The 17,515-nt window shown below is 45.8% G+C and overlaps 1 long non-coding RNA gene across 3 annotated transcripts in view; it reads right to left on the bottom strand.

Moving 5' to 3' along the window:
- The window catches only part of LOC139581293 (uncharacterized), a 121,047-nt gene that overhangs the window by 37,118 nt on the left and 66,414 nt on the right, over positions 1–17,515 (bottom strand). The window contains exons 4-6 of one of the 3 annotated variants that reach the window (XR_011676183.1): positions 16,676–16,734; positions 15,537–15,604; positions 9,567–10,281 (exon numbers count right to left, since the gene is read on the bottom strand). This is a non-coding gene — a long non-coding RNA (uncharacterized lncRNA). Of the gene's footprint in view, positions 1–9,566; positions 10,282–15,536; positions 15,605–16,675; positions 16,735–17,515 lie in introns of those variants that run through there. The other 2 variants (XR_011676181.1, XR_011676182.1) reach the window with 2 other exon arrangements.

The following is a 17,515-nucleotide window of genomic DNA, read 5'->3' as shown; positions in this document are numbered from 1 at the left end:
ATCAATAAGTCCACTGATAGCTCCTTTTGGTTGTCCTGCATTCACACAGGAGGGGGCTGAGCCAAGGGGGACTGAGGAGGGGACATTGCCGGGGACAGATGCGGTGACAGTGGGGAGTGAGGAGCTGTTAGGAGTGTTAAAGATTCACCACACATCTGCCACTCCAACAGGGAGGGAAGCAGCTACCCAGGGTGGGTCTGCCCCCGCCGACAGCCTGCCTCCCTGCCTGCCTGGCTCCATGACTCCATGCCTACCTGTCTCTGTGTCGGTCTGTCGCTCAGCCTGCCTCTCTGCCTGTCATTCTGTTAGCCGCCCTTCACGACTCCGTCACTCTATCCACCCCGTTCCCTGTCAGATAACTGATACAACCTGTTACCTAACCATGTTCTCCCTCCAGCAAGTGCCTCTTAAAAATACATTCAAATGTTCTCAAAGATCCCACCACTCTCACAGAAACTAGAGTCTCCTGATGATAATTACAGCTGTTGGCAGCAACCTGTTGCAGCCTGCTCTGCACTGCACTGTCACAGTCTGTGTTGACTGAACTCTTCACCATTAAAGCTGTGTTCTGGCACTAACAGCTAATAACGATCCCAGGCCATCCCAAACAGGGAGGGTTTTTCTTCTTTGACAGTGTCCCTGCTCCCCATTAGTGCTGTTAGTGAGTGGAGGCTGAATGTGAATGTGGAGGGCCTCTTGGCTTGGATGGATAGAGGCTGTTCCCTGCTGGGTGCAGGTGAGCTCCCAATGCCTCCCCTCGCACCTGGCCTCTTTGTTCCCCACTGATGGCTTTATGGCACAAGACGAGGGGATCTATCCGTCTGCCTCTCTGTCTCTCGTAAAGCCGGCGGCCCAGCAGAGCACTGTAGAAGCCCAGTAAAGCCCACACTGCTGCCAGGGCATTGTGGTGACCCAGTCAGCCAGAGAGAGAGAGAGAGAGAGAGCCCCACTCAGCACCCGCCTCCCCATACATACACAAAAACATGTACACGCACAAACATATTCACTCGTTCACACACACACACACACACACACACACACACACACACACACACACACACACACACACACACACACACACACACACACACACACACACACACACACACACACACACACACACACACACACACACACACACACACACACACACACACACACACACACACACACACAAACTACCTGGGATCAACTAGATTCAGCCACAGGCCAAATTTATTTTGAGCAGATGGTCAGGGGGCCGGAACATAATTACTAATCATTTGTAGACTGCAAATTGACCGCAAGAAACCCAAACAGATATAACTTTTGACTAAAACACAAAAATGTCAAACCTTCAAACATTTGTATATGTTTACATATATCTCTCAGTTATGCTGCACTGCTGCACACTACTACACTGTACTGCACTGTTGGAGCTAGAAACACAAGCCCTGCTGCACACTACTACACTGTACTGCACTGTTGGAGCTAGAAACACAAGCACTACTGCACACTACTACACTGTACTGCACTGTTGGAGCTAGAAACACAAGCACTATTGCACACTACTACACTGTACTGCACTGTTGGAGCTAGAAACACAAGCACTACTGCACACTACTACACTGTACTGCACTGTTGGAGCTAGAAACACAAGCCCTGCTGCACACTACTACACTGTACTGCACTGTTGGAGCTAGAAACACAAGCCCTGCTGCACACTACTACACTGTACTGCACTGTTGGAGCTAGAAACACAAGCACTACTGCACACTACTACACTGTACTGCACTGTTGGAGCTAGAAACACAAGCACTACTGCACACTACTACACTGTACTGCACTGTTGGAGCTAGAAACACAAGCACTACTGCACACTACTACACTGTACTGCACTGTTGGAGCTAGAAACACAAGCACTACTGCACACTACTACACTGTACTGCACTGTTGGAGCTAGAAACACAAGCACTACTGCACACTACTACACTGTACTGCACTGTTGGAGCTAGAAACACAAGCACTACTGCACACTACTACACTGTACTGCACTGTTGGAGCTAGAAACACAAGCACTACTGGACACTACTACACTGTACTGCACTGTTGGAGCTAGAAACATTTCGCTACACCGTGATAACATCTGAGAAATATGTGTATATGACCAATAAAAATGTGATGATTTGATGATATGCGTGGGAATACTGTAAAACAAATCACATGGAGCTGATTTGTTGGTGTTTTCACAGTCTTTATGTCCAACAATTTAATGAAAAAAGAATAAAGCAAAAAGGTCTGCTGTTTACTGTCTTCTCTCCGACTCATCTTCCACTCTGATCCCTCACGTTTAATATTTCTGATACTCCTGCCTCCACACCTCGGTCAAAAGCCATGGTCCCCCTAGTGTTTCCCCTAACATCACAGATGAGATTTCAGTCAATGGAATATAGGGATATACGTTGCACATCAACATCTGTAGCATAAAATGATGAAATCCACATCTGATAGAAAAATATGGATTTACATTTAATGCCATGGTAAATAGTAATACTAACTCCAAGCAGAGGTGGTCTTGATGAAACCTGCACCCATTTGACTGACAAACAGCCAGCCCCCTGGCTCAATACAGCAGGTCAATGGCCGCGGGAAGTCAACGATTACACATCTTCAGCGGGTTCGGAGAAAACGGAAGCATCTGGAAGAATCCGTTTTTTTCAGGGGGAAAAGCAGAGAAGAGGCGAAGCCTGAAAATGCTTCCGGTTTCTTCCGACCCCGCTCAGTCGTTTCTTCTACGCCTGCTACATTAGGTTAATGATTGCACAGAAATAAGCAGCACATTAAAGTTCAATTTATATGATTTTCCTGGATATGAAACGTTACTGATACGCTCAAGCAAATGAAGTGGCTGAAAGGAGGTCCACAAGTAGCTTGCAATTTAAGGTTCGCTAAGGCTTTGAGTGGGGGCATCTTCAAAACCAATTACCAGACAAGAAATAGATCCGATTTTTTCTCCAGGTTGGGGGGGTGGGGGGGCTACAATAAAGACATAATCATCTCCCCTCAACTTTTCCTTTCCAACTTTCAGATTTTAATTTGCCGACTCTGAAGTGGTACCTAATTTACTTTTGCCTCGTCCCTTCAATGCGCCATTGTTGCTGCTGCTGAGACTCAGAGCTTCCTCTCTTAGCTCACCTCGGCGTGAAATTGGTTTAATGAAGCTGAAAGGTATGGGCTCTCACAACACTGCGGATTCCAGCCATACTGCTTCATCCAACCCTCCACCCCTCTCTCCCTCCCCCCCTCTCTCTCTCCACTCACTCACATTACAGTGACAATTTATAACGCCGTGCACAAAAGATTCCTATCTCACACATTACATCAGTGGATATTACTGTCCCCTTTGAGAGGAGCCAACTCTTAGGCAAACACCAGGGGTGACCACTACAGAGTGGCCAATGGGCTTTGGGCATGCATGAGGCGCTTCAAATTAGCAGCAGATACAAATATTAAAATGGATCAGATGTGTTGCAGCAGCCCTAAGGTGAGAGAGAGATAGAGAGAGAGATAGAGAGAGAGAGAGAGAGAGACAGAGAGCGAGAGAGGATAGCAGGTATGGAGAGGTGAAACTATTCTTTGAGCACCTCGCTGCTTGCCTGTTTTTCCCACCTCTTCCAATCTGACTCTGTGAAAGGTGTTCTCCTGTTACTTCTCCACCTGGGTGTGGCTTCTAATGGGAATGGGAAGGAAGTCCTGTGGGATTATTGTGTGTGTGCGTTACATTAATATGATCCCCGTAGTCATATCGCTTACTTCTTCTTGGCCCCTTTAAGGACAATCGAATGGAAATACATCCGTAACCAAATATTCTGGCTGCCACTGCTAGTTTCTGGTTGGAGGCCCAGTTTGGAGTTTGGTGAAGAGGAAGAGAAAGTAGGCTGGTTGAGTGCAGTGAAGCTGCAACATAAGGTGTGAGAGAGACTGATAGACATCTGTTTGGTAAAGGGTGTGTGTGTGTGTGTGTGTGTGTGTGTGTGTGTGTGTGTGTGTGTGTGTGTGTGTGTGTGTGTGTGTGTGTGTGTGTGTGTGTGTGTGTGTGTGTGTGTGTGTGTGTGTGTGTGTGTGTGTGTGTGTGTGTGTGTGTGTGTGTGTGTGTGTGGATAGACCTTCGACTGAGAGCCTAAGGAAAGCAAGAGGGGGAATAGGGTGACTTACAAAGGCCTCTTTACACTCCAATGATACATTATGTGGAACTACTTTCACTAACTCAATGGCCGCTGTAACTCAAACAGAAAGATCACTTTGTCTGTGTTGGTCTGTGTGTGTGTAACTGTGTTGGTCTGTGTGTGTGTGTGTGTAACTGTGTTGGTCTGTGTGTGTAACTGTGTTGGTCTTTGTGTGTGTAACTGTGTTGGTCTGTGTGTGTGTGTAACTGTGTTGGTCTGTGTGTGTAACTGTGTTGGTCTGTGTGTGTAACTGTTTTGGTCTGTGTGTGTGTGTAACTGTGTTGGTCTGTGTGTGTGTAACTGTGTTGGTCTGTGTGTGTAACTGTGTTGGTCTGTGTGTGTAACTGTGTTGGTCTGTGTGTGTGTGTAACTGTGTTGGTCTGTGTGTGTGTGTGTGTAACTGTGTTGGTCTGTGTGTGTAACTGTGTTGGTCTGTGTGTGTGTAACTGTGTTGGTCTGTGTGTGTAACTGTGTTGGTCTGTGTGTGTAACTGTGTTGGTCTGTGTGTGTAACTGTGTTGGTCTGTGTGTGTGTAACTGTGTTGGTCTGTGTGTGTAACTGTGTTGGTCTGTGTGTGTAACTGTGTTGGTCAGTGTGTGTAACTGTGTTGGTCTGTGTGTGTGTAACTGTGTTGGTCTGTGTGTGTGTAACTGTGTTGGTCTGTGTGTGTAACTGTGTTGGTCAGTGTGTGTAACTGGGTTGGTCTGTGTGTGTGTAACTGGGTTGGTCTGTGTGTGTAACTGTGTTGGTCTGTGTGTGTGTAACTGTGTTGGTCAGTGTGTGTAACTGTGTTGGTCTGTGTGTGTAACTGTGTTGGTCTGTGTGTGTAACTGTGTTGGTCAGTGTGTGTAACTGTGTTGGTCTGTGTGTGTGTAACTGTGTTGGTCTGTGTGTGTAACTGTGTTGGTCTGTGTGTGTGTAACTGTGTTGGTCTGTGTGTGTAACTGTGGCCAAGAGCACACATTGCTGTTTATCTTTCCAATGTGGCTGAGGCTGCTAGCAGTGCGAATGTGAAACCCCCAAAGGACTGTCAAATTGTCATCTTCCTTTTTGGTGCAATTGTGAAGCTGACGATCAGCTCTTCTCGGGGTAAAATGAGTTCTAAACACTTTCTTGTTGATTGCCAGTTTAGCGCATAGGATAGTTAAGCAACACACACACACACACACACACACACACACACACACACACACACACACACACACACACACACACACACACACACACACACACACACACACACACACACACACACACACACACACACACACACACACACACACACACACACACACACACACACACACACACACACACACACACTTGGGAAAACTAGTGGTGCTGCTGCTAAACTGTAGTGTTTAGCCCCTGCTGTGATAAAACCTGATCAGCAGTGGAACCGGGCAGGTAAGATTAGCTGTACTGAACCATATATTTTACACCTAATTACTCAATTATCATTAAACACTGTCGTAGCAGACACAATGCCAGAGGAGAAATCACACATATCACAAACGGCTTCATTTCAACACCGCTAGTTCATTCCTGGTTGCCTGCACAGCATGGTTGACTGTCAGACTACAGGAAAATCATTAAAAAGACTTTACAGAGCAGAGTTTTCATAAGAGAACGGGAACTATCTTTTTGATAGTACTGGCTGTTCGAATATATTTGGAAATATAAGACTCAGAATGTATTTCAGCACCTTCAAATGGGGAAATGCTCTAATATGTAGTCACAAATAAGGTTTATTCATAAAAAGATCAAAGATTTTAAAAAGTATAAACACTTTAAGGTATTATATCCATTATAATATCAAAACATCCAGCTTGCAGTACTTCTACCTTCCACTGGTGGGGGCTAGTAAACAGGTGAGAGGCTACCAGATTCTTCTGTGGTCCCCACTGGCTTTTCCTAGCCTTGTTTGAACAGTGTTGGGAACCAATAGTGATTTTATGGGTTTGTTTAAAGACAAAAGGTTGACAAAGGTTAAGACACAGACAGTCAGGTAGACAAGTAGAGAGGGTAGATTGACGAGGCTGGGTGTTCAGTTACACTGATAAAAGCTGAAAGAATGAGCAAACCCACGAGTCCCCAGACAAATGCACTAATATCAAATTAACAATCAACAGAGCATACAAGTGTGTCTCCGCTCGCACCTCTTTTGTTCCTCTCTAAACATTTAACAAAGATTATCAGTGTGGATAAGACCTGAGACTAACCTATCTGCATCTGACCTTATCATAGGGGTTGATTGGTGAGTATGCTAAAGTCTGGCTGAGGTTCTTCAGAGAGCCTCTTTCTATATAGAGTAGTCAGGACAGAGACACACACACATTCAGAAGAACCCAGAGTGCGTGTCACCTGCATGACCCATGTCAATGGTCAATGGTCATACACCTGGCTGCTGGCTAACTCCCTCCCGCAGTGAGCCCCTGTGGTCCAACACGCTCACCGCATGGCTTAATACACACTTACAAAAACACAGTCGCGCGCACACACACAGAGGGAGCCCCGGAGGCGTTCTAAATCTCCGCTGAGACAACCTACTGTGAGGTAATGAGGAATTAGAGACGAGGAAGGAGGACGAGGAGAGATTTACTGGGGTTTACCTCACGTTACTGTCACACAGGAAGACCCAGAGGCCGTGGAAATACAACCACCACCTCACAACCACTTTATTGCCATCTCATAACCACTACACAACCGCTGCTGATACCATTACCTCCGGTACTGCACCCATAACCACACTCAGAGAGACCCATTCATTCAACAACTATCCTCAACACGTTTGAGTACCGTCAAAACAAGCGGTGTCACTACACCCAGTCTGCTATACCAACACAAACAGACACAGACACACTAGGCATGCTTCAGAGGGCTTGACACTTTACGTCTCACAGCAACATGCCACTCTACTCATTTTCACTTACATTCATTAGACAGGATCCATTAGATAGCTTAACAGCCTATCAGTAAGATCCCTATGGGCATGTGTATGACATGACCATTCTCTATAGAGGACATAGCTATCTGCAGGGCCATGGGGGAGGAATACGTTGAGATGAACATTGATATACAATGATAATGACGGACAGATTAGGGGCCACCCTCTCCTCCAGTTACGACACTCAGCTGTAACCGAATAGAACAGGTGTAGACTTGCTTACTTGCGAACCCATTCCCAACAGTGCAAAGTTAAAAAGTACAAGAAATATTAGATAAATAAGAAAAAGGAAATAGTAACATACTAAAAAACAATAACAAGGCTATATACAAGGAGTACCGGTAACGAGTTAATGTGCAGGGGTACATGGTAGTTGAGGTAACACAGTGGGTAGGGGTAGAAGTGTACATTAATATACACTGATAATGAGAATCTCTTCCAGCTAGGTTATTTTATGCTCTGTGGATGGGCTTACACCCAGTACAGGTATGTACCATGCAAGTACTTGTACCACGCTAGCTCGGAGCATGTAGTAATGATGGCGTTGCCTACTATTTAACAGTGGGGGTGGCAGCACCAACCGCTTTAAAGAGAGACCACTAGCATCAGCTGACTCATTCTGAGTTGGGTGTTTCTCTAGGTGTGAGAGAACGCATGGTGAGAGTAGGCTAGGAGAGACAAGGACTAGGAAACGGGCTGCTGCGTAAGGATGTTAAACCTTTGTGATTTACGATTTGTTTTTATTTCTATTCATTTTTAGATCTTTATCTCTTTATTTGTTTCAGTTAGTTTTCAGATTTGATTTACTAGTTTTTATTTAGTTATAGCTTGGTAAAAAAATATTTATATTTGTTTTTATGTTATTTAGTTAGAGTTTTAGTTTTAGCGTTAGGGACAGAAAGTAGCCTACACTCTTAGATTTTTATTTTATTTTTTTTATGTTCTAGATAACCAAAAATAACCTGTATGCTGTCCCCATAGGAGAACCCTTTGAATAACCATTTTTGGTTCCAGGTAGAACCCTTGTGGGTTCCATGTAGAACCCTTTCCAAAGAGTTCTACCTGGAACTAAAAAGGGTTCTACCTGAAACCAAAAAGCGGGGCCAATCAGGTCTGCTTATTGCCCCCTCCCCGATCAGAAAAAAATTGCTAGTGCGATGTTTCGCTTTGGGGCACCCCCTCCGCAGGGTGTGAGCAAAAGGCAGACCAGTGGGCCTGCCCTGATCTGAAAAAAAATGATGGGGTGTCTCGCTTTCTCTACTGTCTCTGCCCTGGATTTGTTCCCTTTTGTTAGCTAGTGATAGCAAAGATGATCAAGTAACCGCTCTAACAATGAAAACACATGTCCTCAAAAGATGGAAGCCAGGCGGGATGAGACAAGATCAGGTGGGACCATTGTAGCCAATGAGAAGGCAAATAGATACGCGTGTGAAGTAAGTTGTTTTTCAAGTTGCCGAATGCCACGTGCGTCGACTTATATCAGTACATTTGTAACAATCTAAAACACAACTCTATTAAAAACGAAGTTTTAAGTGAGAAGTAGGCATTGGTCTGAAGCCAATAAGGAAAGGAAATTCACATGAGCACCACAATGCCTATTACACCCATACTCTACCAAGGTTTTCCAGCACACAGCTTTGACCTACTACAGTAGCTACAGTATGTTGGTCTATTGTACTTCAAACAATGTGTAGGCAAGTTGCTAAGTATTCAAACCTTCTCAAACCGCCTAATTCATACTTTTCGGGGAGGTGCCACATACAAGGTAAAGTATTGGATTCTTCACACACCACACTAAGACATTATCCCATTCCACTACCTTTTCAAGTTTTGAAACCAAGCTCTGCTTTTATACTTACGAGACCATCAGGCCTGATGGAGTGAGTTGTTATGTTTTGTAGTAATGTGGTGCCTGCCTGTATTTCCTTCATCTTCATCATGGCAATGCATATCATTGAGAAACATTTTTGGGTCAGTAGGTGCCCAACATAACAACAGGTGTTATGCTGGACACAGTCAAGCATACCTATATAATGAGCTAGCCTGTATTCCTGATTTATGTAACCGTTAGCTTACCTGTGTAATATTGCCATAAACTCAGATCTACTTGTTTGTCAAACATGGTCCTGTTTTATCAATTTCTGTGCTGATCAAAGGGTACTTCATTACCTCTGTCAAATGAATATGTATATTACAGTTGTGTGTTTTTGTATTTCTTTTTGTAATAAAGATGGTGTCACAAGATGGCGCCGACAGAGATGGTCGACTCGCTTCGAGATCTTAGAAAACGATGCAGTTTTTCATTTTTTTTATGTATTATTTCTTACATTGTTACCCTAGGAAATTTTAAGTCTTATTACATACAGCCGGGAAGAACTATTGGATATAAACTCAGCAAAAAAAGAAACGTCCTCTCACTGTCAACTGCGTTTATTTTCAGCAAACTTAACATGTGTAAATATTTGTATGAACATAACAAGATTCAACAACTAAGACATAAACTGAACAAGTTCCACAGACATGTGACTAACAGAAATTGAATAATGTGTCCCTGAACAAAGGGGGGGTCAAAATCAAAAGTAACAGTCAGTATCTGGTGTGTTCACCAGCTGCATTATGTACTGCAGTGCATCTCCTCCTCATGGACTGCACCAGATTTGCCAGTTCTTGCTTTGAGATGTTACTCCACTCTTCCACCAAGGCATCTGTAAGTTCCCGGACATATCTGGGGGGAATGGCCCCAGCCCTCACCCTCCGATCCAACAGGTCCCAGATGTGCTCAATGGGATTGAGATCCGTGCTCTTCGCTGGCCATGGCAGAACACTGACATTCCTGTCTTGCAGGAAATCTCTCACAGAACGAGCAGTATGGCTGGTGGCATTGTCATGCTGGAGGGTCATGCAGTATGAGCCTGCAGGAAGAGTACCACATGAGGGAGGAGGATGTCTTCCCTGTAACGCACAGCGTTGAGATGTAATGTAATGACAACAAGCTCAGTCCGATGATGCTGTGACACACCGCCCCAGACCATGACGAACCCTCCAGCTCCAAATCGATCCTGCTCCAGAGTACAGGCCTCGGTGTAACGCTCATTCCTTCGTCAATAAACCCAAATCCGACCATCACCCCTGGTGAGACAAAACCGCGACTATTCAGTGAAGAGCACTTTTGCCAGTTCTGTCTGGTCCAGCGTCGGTGGGTTTGTGCCCATAGGCAACGTAGTTGCCGGTGATGTCTGGTGAGGGCCTGCCTTACAACAGGCCTACAAGCCCTCAATCCAGCCTCTCTCAGCCTATTGCATACAGTCTGAGCACTGATGGAGGGATTGTACATTCCTGGTGTAACTCGGGCAGTTGTTGTTGCCATCCTGTACCTGTCCCACAGATGTGATGTTCGGATGTACCGATCCTGTGCAGGTGTTGTTACACGTGGTCTACCAAGAGAATTCTCATCAGTTATAGTCACAGCTGTGTACATTCCCCCTCAAGCAGACACCAAGACGGCCCTCAAGGAACTTCACTGGACTCTATGTAAACTGGAAACCATATAGCCTGAGGCTGCATTTATTGTAGCTGGGGATTTTAACAAAGCACATTTGAGAACAAGGCTACCTAAATTCTATCAGCATAATGATTGCACCATGTGCAGAGGTAATACACTCGATCACAGCTACTCTAACTTCCCCAATGCATACAAAGCCCTCCCCCGCCCTCCCTTCAGCAAATCCGACTACGACGCCATCTTGCTCCTACCGTCTTATAGGCAGAAACTCAAACAGGATGTACCAGTGACGAGAACCATTCAACGCTGGTCTGAACAATCGCACGCTTCAAGATTGTTTTGATCACGTGGACTGGAATATGTTCCGGTCAGCCTCAGAGAACAACATCGACCTATACGCTGTCTCGGTGAGTGAGTGAGTTTAAAAGAAGTGCATTGGAGATGTTGTACCCACTGCGACTATTAAAACCTACCCTAAACAGAAACCGTGGATGGATGGCGGCATTCGCGCAAAACTGAAAGTGTGAACCACCACATTTAACCATGGAAAGAGGTCTGGGAATATGGCTGCATTTAAACAGTGTAGTTATTCCCTCCGCAAGGCAATCAAACAAGTGAAGTGCCGGTACAAGGACAAGGTGGAGTCACAATTCAACGGCTCAGTCACGAGACGTACAGTGCCTTGCAAAAGTATTCACCCCCCGAGGCGTTTTTCCTATTTTATTTCATTACAACCTGTAATTTAAATTTATTTTTATTTGGATTTCATGTAATGGACATACGTACATAAAATAGTCCAAATTGGTGAAGTCAAATTTAAAAAATGTTTGAAAAAAAGGAAAAGTGGTGCATGCATATGAATTCACCCCCTTTGCTATGAAGCCCCTAAATAAGATCTGGTGCAACCAATTACCTTCAGAAGTCACATAATAAGTTAAATAAAGTCCACCTGTGTGCAATCTAAGTGTCACATGATCTCAATATACCTGTTCTGAAAGGCCCCAGAGTCTGCAACACCACTAAGCAAGTGGCACCATGAAGACCAAGGAGCTCTCCAAACAGGTCAAGCACAAAGTTGTGGAGAAGTACAGATCAGGGTTGGGTGATAAAAAAATATCTGAAACTTTGAACATCCCACCATTAAATCCATTATTAAAAATGAAAAGAACATGGCACCACAACAAACCTGCCAAGAGAGGGCCGCCCACCAAAACTCACAGACCAGGCAAGGAGGGCATTAGTCATAGAGGCAACAAAGAGACCAAAGATAACCCTGAAGGAGCTGCAAAGCTCCACAGCGGAGATTGGAGTATCTGTCCATAGGACCACTTTAAGCCGTACACTCCACAGAGCTGAGCTTTACGGAAGAGTGGCCAGAAAAAAGCCATTGCTTCAAGAAAAAAATAAGCAAACACATTTGGTGTTCACCAAAAGGCATGTGGGAGACTCCCCAAACATATGGAAGAAGGTACTCTGGTCAGATGAGACTAAAATTGAGCTTTAAGGCCATCAAGGAAATGCTATGTTTGGCGCAAACCCAACACCTCTCATCACCCCAAGAATACCATCCCCACAGTGAAGCATGGTGGTGGCAGCAACATGCTGTGGGGATTTTTTTCATCGGCAGGTACTGGGAAACTGGTCAGAATTGAAGTAATGATGGATGGCGCTAAATACAGGGAAATTCTTGAGGGAAACCTGTTTCAGTCTTCCAGAGATTTGAGACTGGGATGGAGGTTCACCTTCCAGCAGGACAATGACCCTAAGCATACTGCTAAAGCAACACTAGAGTGGTTGAAGGGGAAACATTTAAATGTTAAACATTTAAAATTGAAATGTCTTGGAATGGCCTAGTCAAAGCCCAGACCTCAATCCAATTGAGAATATGTAGTATGACTTGAAGATTGCTGCTGCAAAAGGTGGCTCTACAAAGTATTGACTTTGGGGGTTTTCTGTTTTTTTTGTCATATTTCTTGTTAGTTTCACAATAAAAAATATTTTGCATCTTCAAAGTGGTAGGCATGTTGTGTAAATCAAAAGACAAACCCCCCCCAAAATCAATTTTAATTTCAGGTTGTAAGGCAACAAAATAGGAAAAAGGCCAAGGGGGTGAATACTTTCATAAGCCACTGTATGTGGCAGGGTCTACAGGAAATCACGGACTACAAAAAGAAAATCAGCCATGTCACGCACACCGACGTCACGTTTCCAGACAAATTAAAAGACATTCTTTGCTCGCTTTGAGGATAATACAGTGCCACCGTCGCAGACCACTAACAAGAACCCCGCCCCCCCCACTCTCCTTCTCTGTGGCCGACGTCGGTAAAACATTTAAACGTGTTAACCCTCGCAAAGCCGCTGGCCCAGACGGCATCCCTAGCCTCGTCCTCAGAGCATGCGTAGACCAGCTGGCTGGCGTGTTAACAGACATATTCAAATGCTCCCTATCCCAGTCTGCTGTCCCCACATGCTTCAAGATGGCTACCATTGTTCCTGTACACAAGAAGGCAAAGATAACTGAACTTAATGACTACCGCCCCGTAGCACTCACTTCTGTCATCATGAAGTGCTATGAGAGACTAGTCAAGACTCATATCACCTCCACCTTACCTGACACCCTAGACCCACTTCAGTTTGCATACTGCCCCAACAGGTCCACAGATGACGCAATCGCCATCACACTGCACACTGCCCTATCCCATCTGGACAAGAGGAACACCTATGTAAGAATGCTGTTCATTGACTACAGCTCAGCATTCAACACCATAGTACCCTCCAAGCTCATCATCAAGCTGGAGGCCCTGGGTCTCAACCCCGTTCTGTGTAATTGGGTCCTGGACTTTCTGACGGGCCACCCCCAGGTGGTGAAGGTAGGAAACAACATCTCCCCACTGATCCTCAACACTGGGGCCCCACAAGGGTGTGTGCTCAGCCCACTCCTGTACTCCCTGTTCACCCATGACTGCATGGCCATGCACGCCTCCAACTCAATCATCAAGTTTGCAGACGACACAACAGTAGTGGGATTGATTACTAACAACAACAAGACAGCCTTCAGGGAGGAGGTGAGGGCACTCGGTGTGTGGTGTCAGGAAGTCAACCTCTCACTCAACTTCAATAAAACAAAGGAGATGATCGTGGACTTCAGGAAACAGCAGAGGGAGCACCCCCCTTTCCACATCGAAGGGACAGCAGTCTAGAAGGTGGAAAGTGGTAAGTTCCTCGGCGTACACATCACAGACAAACTGAAATGGTCCACCCACACAGACAGTGTGGTGAAGAAGCGCAACAGCACCTCTTCAACCTCAGGAGGCTGATGAAATTTGGCTTGTCACCCAAAACCCTGACAAACTTTTACAGATGCACAATCGAGAGCAACCTGTGGGGCTGTATCACAGCCTGGTACGACAACTGCTCCACCCACAACCGTAAGGCTCTCCAGAGGGTGGTGTGGTCTGCACAACGTATCACCGGGGGCAAACTACTTGCCATCCATGACACCTACAGCACCCGATGTCACAGGAAGGCCAAAAGTATAATCAAGGACAACAACCACCTGAGCCACAGACCGCTACCATCAGACCGCTACCATCCAGAAGGTGAGGTTAGTACAGGTGCGTGAAAGCTGGGACCGAGAGACTGAAAAACAACTTCTTTCTCAAGGCCACCAGACGTTAGCAATCACTAACTGCTGCCTACATTGAGAGCCAACCACTGGCAACTTTAATACATTGATCACTAGTCACTTTAAAACACTGGCACTTTAAATAATGTCACTTTCATGAAACTTACATTACTCATATCACATGTGTATACACTGTAATTTATACCATCTACTGCACCATCTAACTTGCCTATGCCGCTCGGCCATCGTTCATCCATATACTTATATGTACATATTCTCATTCACCCCTTTATGTTTGTGTGTATTAGGTAGTTTTTGGGGAATTGTTAGATTACTTGTTAGATATTACTACACTGTCGGAACTAGAAGCACAAGCATTTTGCTACACTCTCATTAACATCTGCTAACCATGTGTATGTGACCAACAATATTTGATTTGATTACAATAAAATACAATTACAATTGGCCAATATCTAAAAATACATACAGCCTAATGATATTTATACACAATACATGACCAAACGCATGTGGACACCTGCTTGTCGAACATCTTATTCTAAAATCATGGGCATTAATACGGAGTTGGTCCCCTCTTTGCTGCTATAACAGCCTCCACTCTTCTGGGAAGGCTTTCCATTAGATGTTGGAACATTGCTGCAGGGACTTGCTTCCATTCAGCCACAAGAGCATTAGTGAGGTAGGGCACTGATGTTGGGCAATTAGGCCTGGCTCGCAGTCGGCGTTCCAATTCATCCCAAAGGTGTTTGATAGGGTTGAGGTCAGGGCTCTGTGTAGGCCAGTCAAGTTCTTCCACACAGATCTAGACAAACCATTTCTCTATGGACCTCGCTTTGTTCACAGAGGCATTGTCATGCTGAAACAGGAAAGAGCCTTCCCAAACTGTTTCAACAAAGTTGGAAGCACAGAATAGTCTAGAATGTAATTGTATGCTGTAGCGTTAAGATTTCCCCTTACTGGAACTAAGGGGTCTAGCCCAAACCATGAAAAACAGTTTGTTTGTGTGTGTGAGGGAGATTGACTGTGAAGGAGTGAAGGTGTTTACATGGGTGTGGATGTGAATGAGTGAATGATGTCGAAAGAGTGTGTGTATGTGTGTGTTTGCATGCATGCATAGATGGGTGTAATTGTGAAACTATGTGTGTTTATGAGTAAGTTTAGTATGTTTCATGTTGTGTGTGTGTTTCATGTGCGTGTGTGTGTTTCATGTGCGTGTGTGTGTTTTGCGTGTGTATATACCAATGTCTGCAGGGCGAGGTGGAGGACGACGTTTGGCAGAGGGTCTGGCACATCTTTCAGGTCCCAACCTGCAGACAGAGAGAGAGACAGAGAGACAGAGAGACAGAGAGACAGAGAGACAGAGAGACAGAGAGAGGGAGACAGACAGACAGAGAGAGAGACAGACAGAGAGAAAGACAGACAGAGAAAGACAGACAGAGAAAGACAGACAGATTGGAGACAGACAGACAGACAGACAGACAGACAGACAGACAGACAGACAGACAGACAGACAGACAGACAGACAGACAGAGAAAGCGAGCGTGAGAGAGAACGCACGAGAGAGAGCAAGAGAGAGAGCACGAGAGAGCGCGAGAGAGAGCACGTGAGAGAGCGTGAGAGAGAGCGAGAGAGCGAGAGAGCGCGAGAGAGAGAGCGAGAGAGTGCGAGAGAGAGAACGAGAGAGCACGAGAGAGAGCGAGAGCACGAGAGAGAGCGAGAGCACGAGAGAGAGCGAGAGCACGAGAGAGCGAGAGCGCGAGAGAGAGCGAGAGAGCGCGAGAGAGAGTGCGAGCGAGAGAGCGCGAGAGAGAGAGCGAGAGAGAGCGAGAGAGAGCACGAGAGAAAGCGAGAGCACGAGAGAGCGAGAGCGCGAGAGCACGAGAGAGAGCGAGAGAGCGCGAGAGAGAGAGCGAGAGAGCGCGAGAGAGAGAGCGAGAGAGCATGAGCGAGAGAGACAGATGTGACATTTTCACTCTTTCTGCCTTCCTTTTGTCCTTTTCTATTTGATATTCTTCATTTCAACTGTGGAACCTACACCCCTATGGCTGTACGGCCAGCATTAGAAAGAGAGGGAGAGTTGGTTAAGAGCGAAAACAAAGGAGTGAAAGGTGGAGGAGAACCCAGGTGAGGTGTTGTGGTGCTGGGGGTTTTCTCAGCTATGTGGTATTCTGAGTAACATGGCAGGCAGATTCTCTCTCTCTCTCTTTTCCCTCTCTCTGTCTGTCACCCACCTCTCTTTTTTTCTCTTTCTTTCTCACCTTCTCGCTCTCTCTTTCTTTCTCTCACCCTAGCCAATTCTATTTGCACAGCCCAATACGTATGTGTATGTTAGTGTGGGAGACTTGAAAGTCTGGTTTGCCCGGTATAAGAGAGCTCACCTGTGGCCTATAGATGGATGGATGGTAGGGGACACCCTTTGTCTGGAGCATCAGTCAGCCTGAGGAGCAGGATTGGGAGAGACAGAGAGAGACAGAGAGGGGGGGGGGCAGAGAGAGAGAGAGATGGGGGGTGTAAGAGAGTGGACGATGGAAAACGAGTGCGAGAATGAGAGGAAACAAGAGGAGGGGCAGATATAGAAAAAGGGAGATGACAGGGTAGATGAAGGTTTGGGGAGATAATAGAGGGATGTAATGAAGGAAAGTATGAATATAGAGGGAGTAAATGAAAGAGGGAGAGAAGGAAAGAGGGAAAAGAGGGAGGGAGATAGAGCGGTTCAGGGAGTTAACAGGGAGGGGGGCAACTATGCTCCCAGGGCCAAAAGTTCAGTGAGCGAGGAGGGCAGGCAGGCAGGCAGAGTGGGGCCCAGTGAGGCAGGACAGGTAGGTAATCCAAGCCACCATGTGCCAGAACCTCACGTGTTTCTCTCATTGTCTCAGGAGTTGCTGGCTCAGGTTTCTATAGTCCTGAGCTTCCTGGGAGCTGGCATCCCACCACCACCGCCCCTTGCCCCACAATACACACACACAATCTGACGCACACAGCAAAACACATACACACAGCAAAATAAACACACATACAGCAAAAAGCATACACACACATTGAAATAAACACACGCCTACACACACACGCACGCACATGCACACACACACAGATACCCACACACTGCTCACTCGCACATACAAATATAGCAGCTGCCACATAACCTCACTATAAATGATAACCACAAAATGATGAACACGTTCCACTCTTTTGCTGAACATTTTGACCCGCTCTACAAC

The sequence above is a fragment of the Salvelinus alpinus genome, chromosome 7, assembly GCF_045679555.1.
Source record: "Salvelinus alpinus chromosome 7, SLU_Salpinus.1, whole genome shotgun sequence".
Taxonomy (NCBI): Eukaryota; Metazoa; Chordata; class Actinopteri; order Salmoniformes; family Salmonidae; genus Salvelinus; species Salvelinus alpinus.
Note: the sequence above shows the minus strand (reverse complement) of the source record. Positions and strands in the feature narration are given on the sequence as shown.